The following is a 10,251-nucleotide window of genomic DNA, read 5'->3' as shown; positions in this document are numbered from 1 at the left end:
AGTGCCTTATGGAGTCTGGCTGAACTGCCTGCCCTTGGGTTTCTTTTACATGGTTAATCCACTTTTTGACAAACCTCTCAAGGATTAATGGATGTTGAATCTAAACACTAATTGTTGGGGATCAGAACATTGCAGGGTGAAGAGCAATGAATATATGCTGTCTGCAGGCTAGCCAGCTCTCGAGTTTAAGTCACTCCTCCCCTAAAAAGGCAGGAGTGAGAAAGAAGCCAGGACTGGTACCATATCTCCCCACCAGCCAGACAGCAGATTGATCATACCAGTCCCTTTTAACCACAGAGAGGGCAGTTTTCTAGCCTTATGGAATAGAGATTCATCCTGGGCTTAGATTTTTCTTTTCCTGCCCGCCAGCCTCTCACGAATGTCTGCCAACTTACTGCATGCCTCATACCACTTACATACCATATACAGCAGCAAGGAGTACAGAAAAAATCTGGGGAGACTACTCTCGAACCAAAGTAGTTCAAGAAGGTTCCCCAGGATAATTGCATTGTTTCTTCCACAAAGCCAAAGGGTGAATTGTCCAGGATAGCTCTTCTGTATGCCCAGCACCCACTAAATAACAGCACACTGCATGGTTTTGGTGAACTATCCTGACCCCATTCCTTCTGATCACCACCTCTGCCCCTCCCTCATGCCAGCAAAGGGATAATTATGTGGTTTGGGGTAGACCAATCAGACTTCCTTACCCAAGAATTTGAATCTTCAGCAGAGCAATACGGGGATTGAAGGTGTTCAAAGCCCAGTCATTCTTATGGCCACACTGAGAAGAGACAGTCTATTATTTCCCCCTAATGAGATTAACGAGTCTTCTCTGATTGCTGTCCTACTAGAAGGACTGATTATTAACTCTTTACTCACTATTTTAAGCCACACAATATTATTCCAGTAAGATTCAGTTTCCCCCTTAAATTAACTTGAATGAATTTATGTTGCTTGCAAGCAGAGAATCCTAGCACAGATGTGGTTTCTTTTTAATTTTCATTCTTTCTTATTTATTTCTTGAGACCGGGTCTCACTCTGTTGCCCAGCCTGAAGTGCAGTGGCACAAACACAGCTCACTGCAGCCTCAACCTCCTGGGCTTGAGTGATCCTCTGGCCTCACCTTCCTATGCAGCTGGGATCCACAGGCAGGTGCCACCACACCCAGCCGATTTTTTAATTTTTTGTAGAGACAGGAGCTCAATATGGTTCCCAGGGCTCAAGTGACCCTCTTGCCCTGGTCTCCCAAAATCCTGGGGTTACAGGCATGGGCCACCGTACCTGGCCTAGATGTTTTTTGTTGCTGTTGCCCTGTCAGAGATATTGATGACGATTCCATACTCAAGAATACTTCTTTTCAAGGGAATCTGTCCTATCACAGCTGAACAGATGGAAAGTTTCTATCTGTATAATCATAACATGATACAAATGGGAACTCACTTTCTCAAAAAATTCTGATTTAAGTTCTTTATTCTCTTTTTTCCCCCATCCCATCATGAGGAAGCACATAAAGAAATACGTTGGTCATTTGCCTGTCATCCTGAATTAGTCTTCAGGGATCACTGTGGGAGAGGTCAACTTTCATTTTGGTTTATAACCATATTTTGCCTTTATTCAAGAACCATGAGGTCTCATCTCCATGCAAGGTCTTCTTAAAATTTCTCTGACTCTGAACTCTCAAGCCACCTTCATTCACTCAATAATTGATGGGCCATTTGTAAGTGTCAGGTACTGTTTGGGGCATTTGGGATTCTGTGGGGGGCAAATCAGACATGGTCCCTGCCCTCATGGAACCAAGAATATGTGTATATTTGGGCTGCCATAACAAAATTTCTTAGACTGGGGAATTTATAAACAACAGAAATTTATTGCTTACAGTTCTGGAGGCTGGGAAGTCCAAGATCAAGGTGCCAGCAAATATGGAGTCTGACGAGGGCTTGCTTTCTGCTTCAAAGATGATGACTTCTTGCTGCATCCTCACATGGCAAAAGAGGCTAGGTAGCTCCCTTGCACATCTTTTATAAGGGCACTAATCTCATTCATGAGGGCTTAGTCCTCATGACCTAATCTCCCCCTAAAGGGCCCACATCTTAATACTATTGGATTGGGGTTTGAACATCAACATATGAGTTTTGTGGGGACACAAACATTCCGACCACAGAAGTATGTATGGGGAGGAAGGCAGTAGCAATATATCTCCTAATATACATTCTCCTGCTCTTACTAAATGTTGACTGGTTATGTGGCTATTTAGAAGAAGTAAATATTTTCTCAGCTTCCCTTGCAGCTAGATGTAGGCGTGTGAGTAATGTCTGGTCCATGAGATGAGCACAGTAAAGGTGTGTGTCATTTCCAGGTCACAACCAGCCTTCTACTCTCTCCTCCTCCTTCCCCACAGGCTGGAATGTAGATACAATGGTAGGAACTGGAGTAGCCATCTTGGATCAAAAGATGGAAACCATATATTGAAGATGTCAGAGTAATGAGATAAGAGCTTGTGTCTGATGATTCTTGACTACTTATCCAGGCTTTTACATGAGAAATATCTGTCATATTTAAGCATCTGTTAATTGGGGACTCTTCATTACAGGAATGAAACAATAAAACAAATATTGGGAAATAATTTAAAGCTCATGGGAACGTTGCAAGAATAGTACAGAGATCACCCATCTTCACTGATTTGGTAACATTTCTCCTATTTGTTTTGTCATTTGCATACTATTCTATATAAACCTAATACATTATTTTTATAACCACTGAGCATAGATTTCACACATCACAAAGCTCACCTCTAAATACTTCAGTCTGTGTCACCTAAGAATAATTATTTTCTCTTACATAACTGAGGTGCTATTATAACCTTTGCACATTTAACACTGACACAATGCTTTTATCAAATCTGTCAATATTCTAATTTTATCAACTTGCTGAATACCCTCCATTTAAACATTCTTTTTTTCTCCAGTACAGGATCCTTTCTAGGGCTAGGACCAGGCCTGTGTTTAGCAGTTGTAAAGTAGCCTCCTTTAATCTGGAAAACCTCCTCAGCCTTTCTTTGGCTTCTAGGTCACACTCTGACACACTTTGGGGTTTGGGGGGCCATTTTCCTATGAATTAGGTTCAGTTTATGCAGTCGTTCCTGGAATACCACATAAGTGATTCTGCGTCCTCTCAGGACCTCACATTTTAACCTACAAGAGATCCATGTGCCATCACTGGTGATGCTAGTTTCGATCTACCTAGTCAAGGTGGTTGCCTGATTTACCCACTGATTACTTTCTGGTTTCTCTCCTTGCAACTAATAAACCATCAGTGGGACACACTTAGATAAAGCAAATAAGGAAGGATTGGGGAATATTTCGATTGGTCCATGATGGGTCACATGTCTACTGCTGAACCAATCCACAGCTGGGGGATGTAGGACTCTTATTGGCCCAGCCTGAGTTGCATGCCTAGCCCTTCCCAGTGGAAGGTCCCAGACTCTCCCTAAAACGAAACAATGAAATTGTGGAGTAAGTCTGTGGTTCTCAAATGGGATTGAACGATTTGCCCTCCAGGGGACATGTGGCAATGTCTGGAAACATTTCTGGTTGTCATAACTGAAGGGGTGATGCTACCAGCATCTCATGGGTGGAAGCTGCTCAATACCCTATAATGCACACGACAGTGCCCCCACCCCCAGGACACAGAATGAACCGACCCTAAATGTCAGTAGAGCCAAGGCTGAAAACCCCTGGAGCAGAGGAAGGATGGTTCTGCAAAGGAAGGGGCACAGAGCAGAGACCCAACCCTCCTCTCCACTCTGATGCCTCCCAGCTGAAAATGCCAGCCTGGTGAAGCTGAAAGCCCAGACTCTGGGGTTTAACTGCCTGGTCACAAATATTGCCTCTGCCACTAAAAGCTGTGAATCTTGGGTTATTTCCTTAACTATTCTGTGCCTCAGTTTCCTCATCTGTAAAATGGGACTGATGTTAGTACCCCCGTTATGGGGTTACTGTAAGGTTTGAGTGCATTACTTGTACCATTCTTGGGACATGCCTATTTTATAAATGTTTGTGACATAACTGATTGGAAATTTCCACCCTCGGAGGTTAGATGCACACTTCTAATCCTAACCCTCTGCCTGCCCCATTCTAATCATATTGAGTGGGACAAGTTACTGAAGCTTTGTAGTCTCAGTTTCCTCTTCTGTAAAATGGAGAAATAACAACAGAGGCTACCTTGTGAGGTTTACATGAGATCATAGCACATCAACCATGTAGAAAAGGAAATACTCAACCATTAGATAGGAATAATAGTCTTGACAGAAATTGCTACACCTACTCATTGCTTACCTGAAGACTGTGGTCTCCAGGTAGCATGTGGGTGCCATCTTGTTTCTAGGCTTTGAGAAGTAGCTTCAGTAATGGAAGATATGAATGCTGGTCCCTCAGTTGGATTGACTGAGGCAGCCCAAATCTTGGAACAACTTTCTTTAATAGCACCTGTGCCACCTGATGTGCAGGGTCACTGCAGGTGGCAAAGGGTTCTACCCACCCTGAAAAGGTGTCAATGAAGATCAGGAGGTATTTAAAGTTTCCCAAGGCTCTGGGCATAACTATGAAATCAACTTCTCATCTTCCCCTGGACATCTACCTTGGAACTGAACCAGCTGAGGAGCCTTCTGAGTTCCTCTCACCCCTGCTATCCCCCCATGGGGTGGGTATCAGGGGTTATTAACATAGCAGGTGGGATGAGTCCCAACCACCTTTTTGATTGACTCCCTGAAGTTTGGGACAGTCATGCTTTCACAAAACCAGTTATAAAGGATTTTCTCACCAAAGTGGGTGTTAGAGTGAACTTTTTTAATGGCCTGCAGTGCAACTGTTTTTAGGAAAAGAAATTGTCCACGACGGTTTATTAGCCATCCTGGATGGTCAGGATTCTTGGTATAAGCCCATTTGGTGGCCTTTTTCCATTCCTTTTGAGAGAAAACGGGGGTTAAAAGAGCAGGACCCAAGAAGAAAGGCAAAAGTGGCATTTGAAATGTGACCTTCCCTAAAGCTGCCTGCTTTGACGCTAGGTTGGATTTATTATTTTCTTTAATTACCTCAACGTCCCATTTCTGGTGACTGCAGCAATGGACTATTGCCATGTAGGCTGGTTTTCTTCCAGCTTCCAATAATCTTAAAATGATGGCACTACCTGTTTATTATGAGTTTAACCTGTCCCTTTCCTTCCAAATAACCCCACGTGGGTGTAAAATGAAATACACGTGCCTGGAATCAATGTATATGGTGAGGACCTTCCCTTCACCCAACTCTAATGCCTGGGTTAGAGCAACAAGCTCTGCTTTCTGTGAAGAGCATCCTGGCAAGAAAGCACTGGCTTGTATAACTTCAGTGGGAGAGAACATAGCACATCCTGCCCTTCTCTGTACCTCTTGCAGATTGCTGCTCCTACCGGTGAACCATTTGACTTCCACATTTTCAGTAGGCTCACTTTTAAGGTCTGGGCTACTGGAGTACATGTCACCATCACCCCTAAGCAGTTATGAGATAGGTAGCCATCTTCAGATGGAAGGAGGGTGGCAGGGTTCAAGCTGTTACACACCTTCAAAGTTATGTGGGGGTCATCAATAAGCATTACCTGTAACTGGAGAGCCCTGCCTTGGGACAGCCCTTCTGCCCCCTTTCTTTTAGGAGGGTCTGGGTATGGTGGGGAGTCCAGACAGTTAACTTCTCGATCTCTTTTGGAAGGATGGCCATGACCATCCCCAACCAAAGGCAAGGTGGCCATCCTTTAGCAACTGAGTCCAGCTGCTTGGAAAAGTAGATCATCACCCAGGTCAGTGGGTCCAATCTTTAAATATGTATTCCTAGGGCAATTCTTCCCCTCTCATGAATGTAAACGTGGAAAGGTTTGCTTAAGTCAGGTAGGGCTAATTCTGGGTCCCTCGTGAGCTGGGTTTTCAGCTTTTTGAATGCTTGATCACATTCTGCCATCAGATCCTCCAGCTTCATGGCTAGGGACTCTCCAGATATTTTGGGGGAGTTTTTGAACACCTGGGTCAACACAGTCAATGTTAGTTGCTGTTTCCTGCCTGTCTGAGGATCCTGCCATTTGAAAGTGAAGAGGGGCTGGGAGTCTGTGGCCAGCGGGATGCAGAAAAAGTCATCTTTTAGATCCAGGTCTGAGTACCATGTCCAACTTGGAGGCAGAGTGGACCATACAGTATAAGGGTTAGGTACACTGGGTTTATGTTTTCTGTGACCTCACTAATTGTCCTTAAGTCTTACACTAATTGGTATTTTCTATTTGATTTCTTAACAGGTAGGATAGGAGTATTGCAAGGGGATTGACAGGCCCTCAGAAGTCCCTGTTTTCTAAGCTCTTTAATCATTGGGGCCATCCCTTTTAGTGCATCTCATTTGATCTAGTTTATATTTTAGGATCTCAATAAAGGGGCTATCTTTTGCCTTCCCTCACATTTCCATAGGCAATTTTGGTGGGTAACCTTATCCTTGGGGGTGTTCAAAACCAAGTAGGTGGCCCCCTGTGTTGACCAAGAAGTCGACAGGCTTGTTCCCCATGCCCAGTGTCAGCCTGGGCTCCTAGCAGGACGGACACCTGGAGGGCCAATTGAGGAGTACCCAGGACCTGTCAATCTTTTTTTTCTACTTGGACCATCTGCCTCTGTGAGGCACCTGGTAGGACCTACCCTCTTCCCCCTCCCTTCAGACGTGAAGGAGACAGTACCTTTTCCAGTGATCCTCCCCCTTATAGAGGGCACGTTGGTTTTGTCCTAGTCCCTTAGGTCTTTAGGATCCTTTCTGTTAGTTAGGGGACCAGGGATCACTCACTTCAGTTGTGGTACTTTATGGATAGGTATCCTGTGAGTTTTCCAGCTGGCACTCGAGAGCAACAGCCAGTAGTGGGCTTGCCATTTGTCGTCTCTGTCTTCTTTATGTTCTTTCTCCCTATCCCAGTTGTTGGACACCTTACTGGCCAGGTCTACTAGTCTTGAGATGAGAGCATCGAGCCCTAATTTTACTTTTTGGAGTGTATGTCTAATGTCCACTGTGCTCTGAGAGCTAAAATAGGATTGTTTGTCTCTTCTCTATGGGATTGGTCCACTTCCTCCCTTACCCTTTTGAGAGCAGAGGTATTTTTCTATTTCACTGAGGAGAATATCAAAAGGGATTGAACATCTGCCCAGTTGAGGTCATGGGTCCAAAACTATTCTGAATGAGGTTTTGAAGCCCCTCGGATCTTCCCTTAGTCCTTTAGAATGAGACTTTCAGTTATAAAGCTCTGAAGTTGTGAAGGGAAAATGTACAGCAAACATCTCTCTTTCCCCACTGGGGACCTGCTGGAAGGGGCATCATAGAGTAAGACTGGTAAATGTCCTGCTCCAGGTAGTGGTTGGGCTAGGTCCCTGAGAGGAGTCTGAAGGTGATTGGTAAGGAGGGAGTGTGTTGCCTGCAGAGGCCACTGAGAATAAGGGAGCTATAGGTCAAAGATTATAGAATTAAAAATAAAAAACTCTTACAATTTCATTAATAGTAAATTAACACCATAAAGAGGCCAAGAGAGGTGGCTCACACCTGTAATCCCAGCACTTTGGGAGGCCGAGGCAGGTAGATCACGAGGTCAGGAGTTCAAGACCAGCCTAGCCAACGTGGTGAAAGCCCTGTCTCTACTAAAAACACACAAAAAATTAGCTGGCCTGGTGGTGGGCACCTGTAATCCCAGCTACTCGGGAGGCTGAGGCAGAGAATTTCTTGAACCCAGGAGGTGGAGGTTGCAGTGAGCCGAGATCACACCACTGCACTCCAGCCTGGGTGACAGAGCGAGACTCTGTCTTAAAAAAAAAAAAAAAAAAAAAAAAAAAAAAAGTAATACCATCAAGAAACCTTGTTTTAACATAGGGCACTGATCTCAGAAATACTTACGAATAATTTCTTATTAATTATAGCCAACTTAGGCCGGGCGCGGTGGCTCAAGCCTGTAATCCCAGCACTTTGGGAGGCCGAGATGGGCGGATCACGAGGTCAGGAGATCGAGACCATCCTGGCTAACACGGTGAAACCCCGTCTCTACTAAAAAATACAAAAAAAAAACTAGCCGGGCGAGGTGGCGGGCGCCTGTAGTCCCAGCTACTCGGGAGGCTGAGACAGGAGAATGGCGTAAACCCAGGAGGCAGAGCTTGCAGTGAGCTGAGATCCGGCCACTGCACTCCAGCCTGGGCGACAGAGCAAGACTCCATCTCAAAAAAAAAAAAAAAAAAAAAATTATAGCCAACTTAATCATATACAAAATTCCTTTTATAAATTTTCTTCCACAGACTTGATCATGACTTTTACAGACCATCTATGACATGCTTGGACCTTTTGATTTGTTCTATAATACCTCTTTTAAAATAATTGGTCATTTTATTTTAGGACAAAATTTTACCACGTGAAATCCTTTTCTTATATAAAATTATTTTCTTTTCTTACCAAAAATATATCTTTATGTCTACAAATCTTTTATCTCTCTCTCTTTCTCTCTCTTACTCGTTCCTTTCTACCTTTTAAAATAAATAACTTTTAAATAACCTCTAAACTACATAAAATTACTGTTTTCTCAATAAAAATACAAGTTACAGAGTTATATATTATTGCAATTCTTTTAGTAAACTTAAATTTTAGTGAAAACTCAGGAAGCAATAAATCTTGAACTGTTTATCAGATGTTAGCATTTGATAGCTGAAACCATTCTATAATTTTTAGAAACATGTTTTTTTCATATTATAACCCATTTTTAACATCTAATGAGTATTCATTATTCAATTCAAAATAATTATAAGATTTTAAATGATATGAAAAGTTTGTCTACAAGCACTTTTCCCATTTATATGTACTTAGTTCTTTCATTTTTTTTAAGGATTCTTTCTTTTCTATTGTGAGGTCAAATTTACATACATCAAAACATACAAGTCTTAAGGATATTATTCAATGAGTTTTGGAAAATATGTACACCTGTGTAACTCAAATCTCTATTAATATACAAAACCATATTGTCAATCCCAAAATTCCCTCATGCTGCTCATCAATCAGTCTCCAACTCTGTCTCATTAGAGGCAACCACCAATTTATTTTCACCACACATTAATTTTGCTTGTTGTAGAATTAGCATGAATGGAATAACACAGCATGCATTCTTTGTGTAACTCTTCTTTCACTCAGCATGTTTTTCTATATTCATCCATTTTATTGCATGTATAGGCAGTTTGTTCCTTTTTTGCTGAGTAGTGTTCCATCGCATGAACCTACCATACTTTGGTTATTTTTTCTCTTATTGATTGACACCTGGGCTGTTTCCAGATTTTTGGCTATTATGACTATAGCTGCTAAGAACATTCATGTACAAGTTTTTTGTTGGTTTTTTTTTTTTTCATATGTGGCCGTATGTTTTTATTTCTCTTGGGTAAATACTTAAAAATGAAATCACTGGATCATGTAGTAGGTATATGTTTAGGGTTTTTTTTTATTTCCAACTTTTATTTTAAAGTCAGGGTTACATGTCAGGATGTGTAGGTTTGTTACATAGATGTGTGCCATAGTGGTTTGCTGCACAGATCATTCCATCCCATAGGTATTAAGCCCAGCAGGCATTAGCTATTCTTCCCAATGCTCTCCCTCTCACTCCACACCCTGCAACAGGCCCCAGTGTGTATTGTTCCCCACCATGTGTCCGTGTGTTCTCATCATTCAGCTCCCACTTATAAGTGAGAACATGTGGTATTTGCTTTTCTGTTCCTGCATTAATTTGCTGAGGATAATGGCTTCTGGTTCCATCCAGGTCCCTGCAAAAGACATGATCTTGATCCTTTTTATGGCTGCATGTTATTCCTTGGTGTATACGTACCACATTTGCTTTATCAAGTCTGTCATTGATGGGCGTTTAGGTTGATTCCATGGTTTTGCTATTTTGCAATGAACATGCACATGTATCTTTATAATAGAATGATTTATATTCCTCTGGGTATATACCCAGTAATGAGAGTGCTGGGTCAGATGGTATTTCTTCCCCTAGGTCTTTGAGGAATCACCACACTGTCTTCCAAAATGGTAGAACTAATTTACACTCCAACCAACAGTATAAAAGTGTTCATTTTTCTTCACAACCTTGCTATCATCTGTTGTTTTATGACCCTTAAGTAATAGCTATTCTGACTGGTGTGAGATGCTGTCTCATTGTGGTTTTCATGTGCATTTCTCTAATGAT

The sequence above is a fragment of the Papio anubis genome, chromosome 20, assembly GCF_008728515.1.
Source record: "Papio anubis isolate 15944 chromosome 20, Panubis1.0, whole genome shotgun sequence".
Classification (NCBI taxonomy): domain Eukaryota; kingdom Metazoa; phylum Chordata; class Mammalia; order Primates; family Cercopithecidae; genus Papio; species Papio anubis.
The sequence above is the reverse complement of the archived record's forward strand: the minus strand, read 5'-3'. Positions refer to the sequence as shown.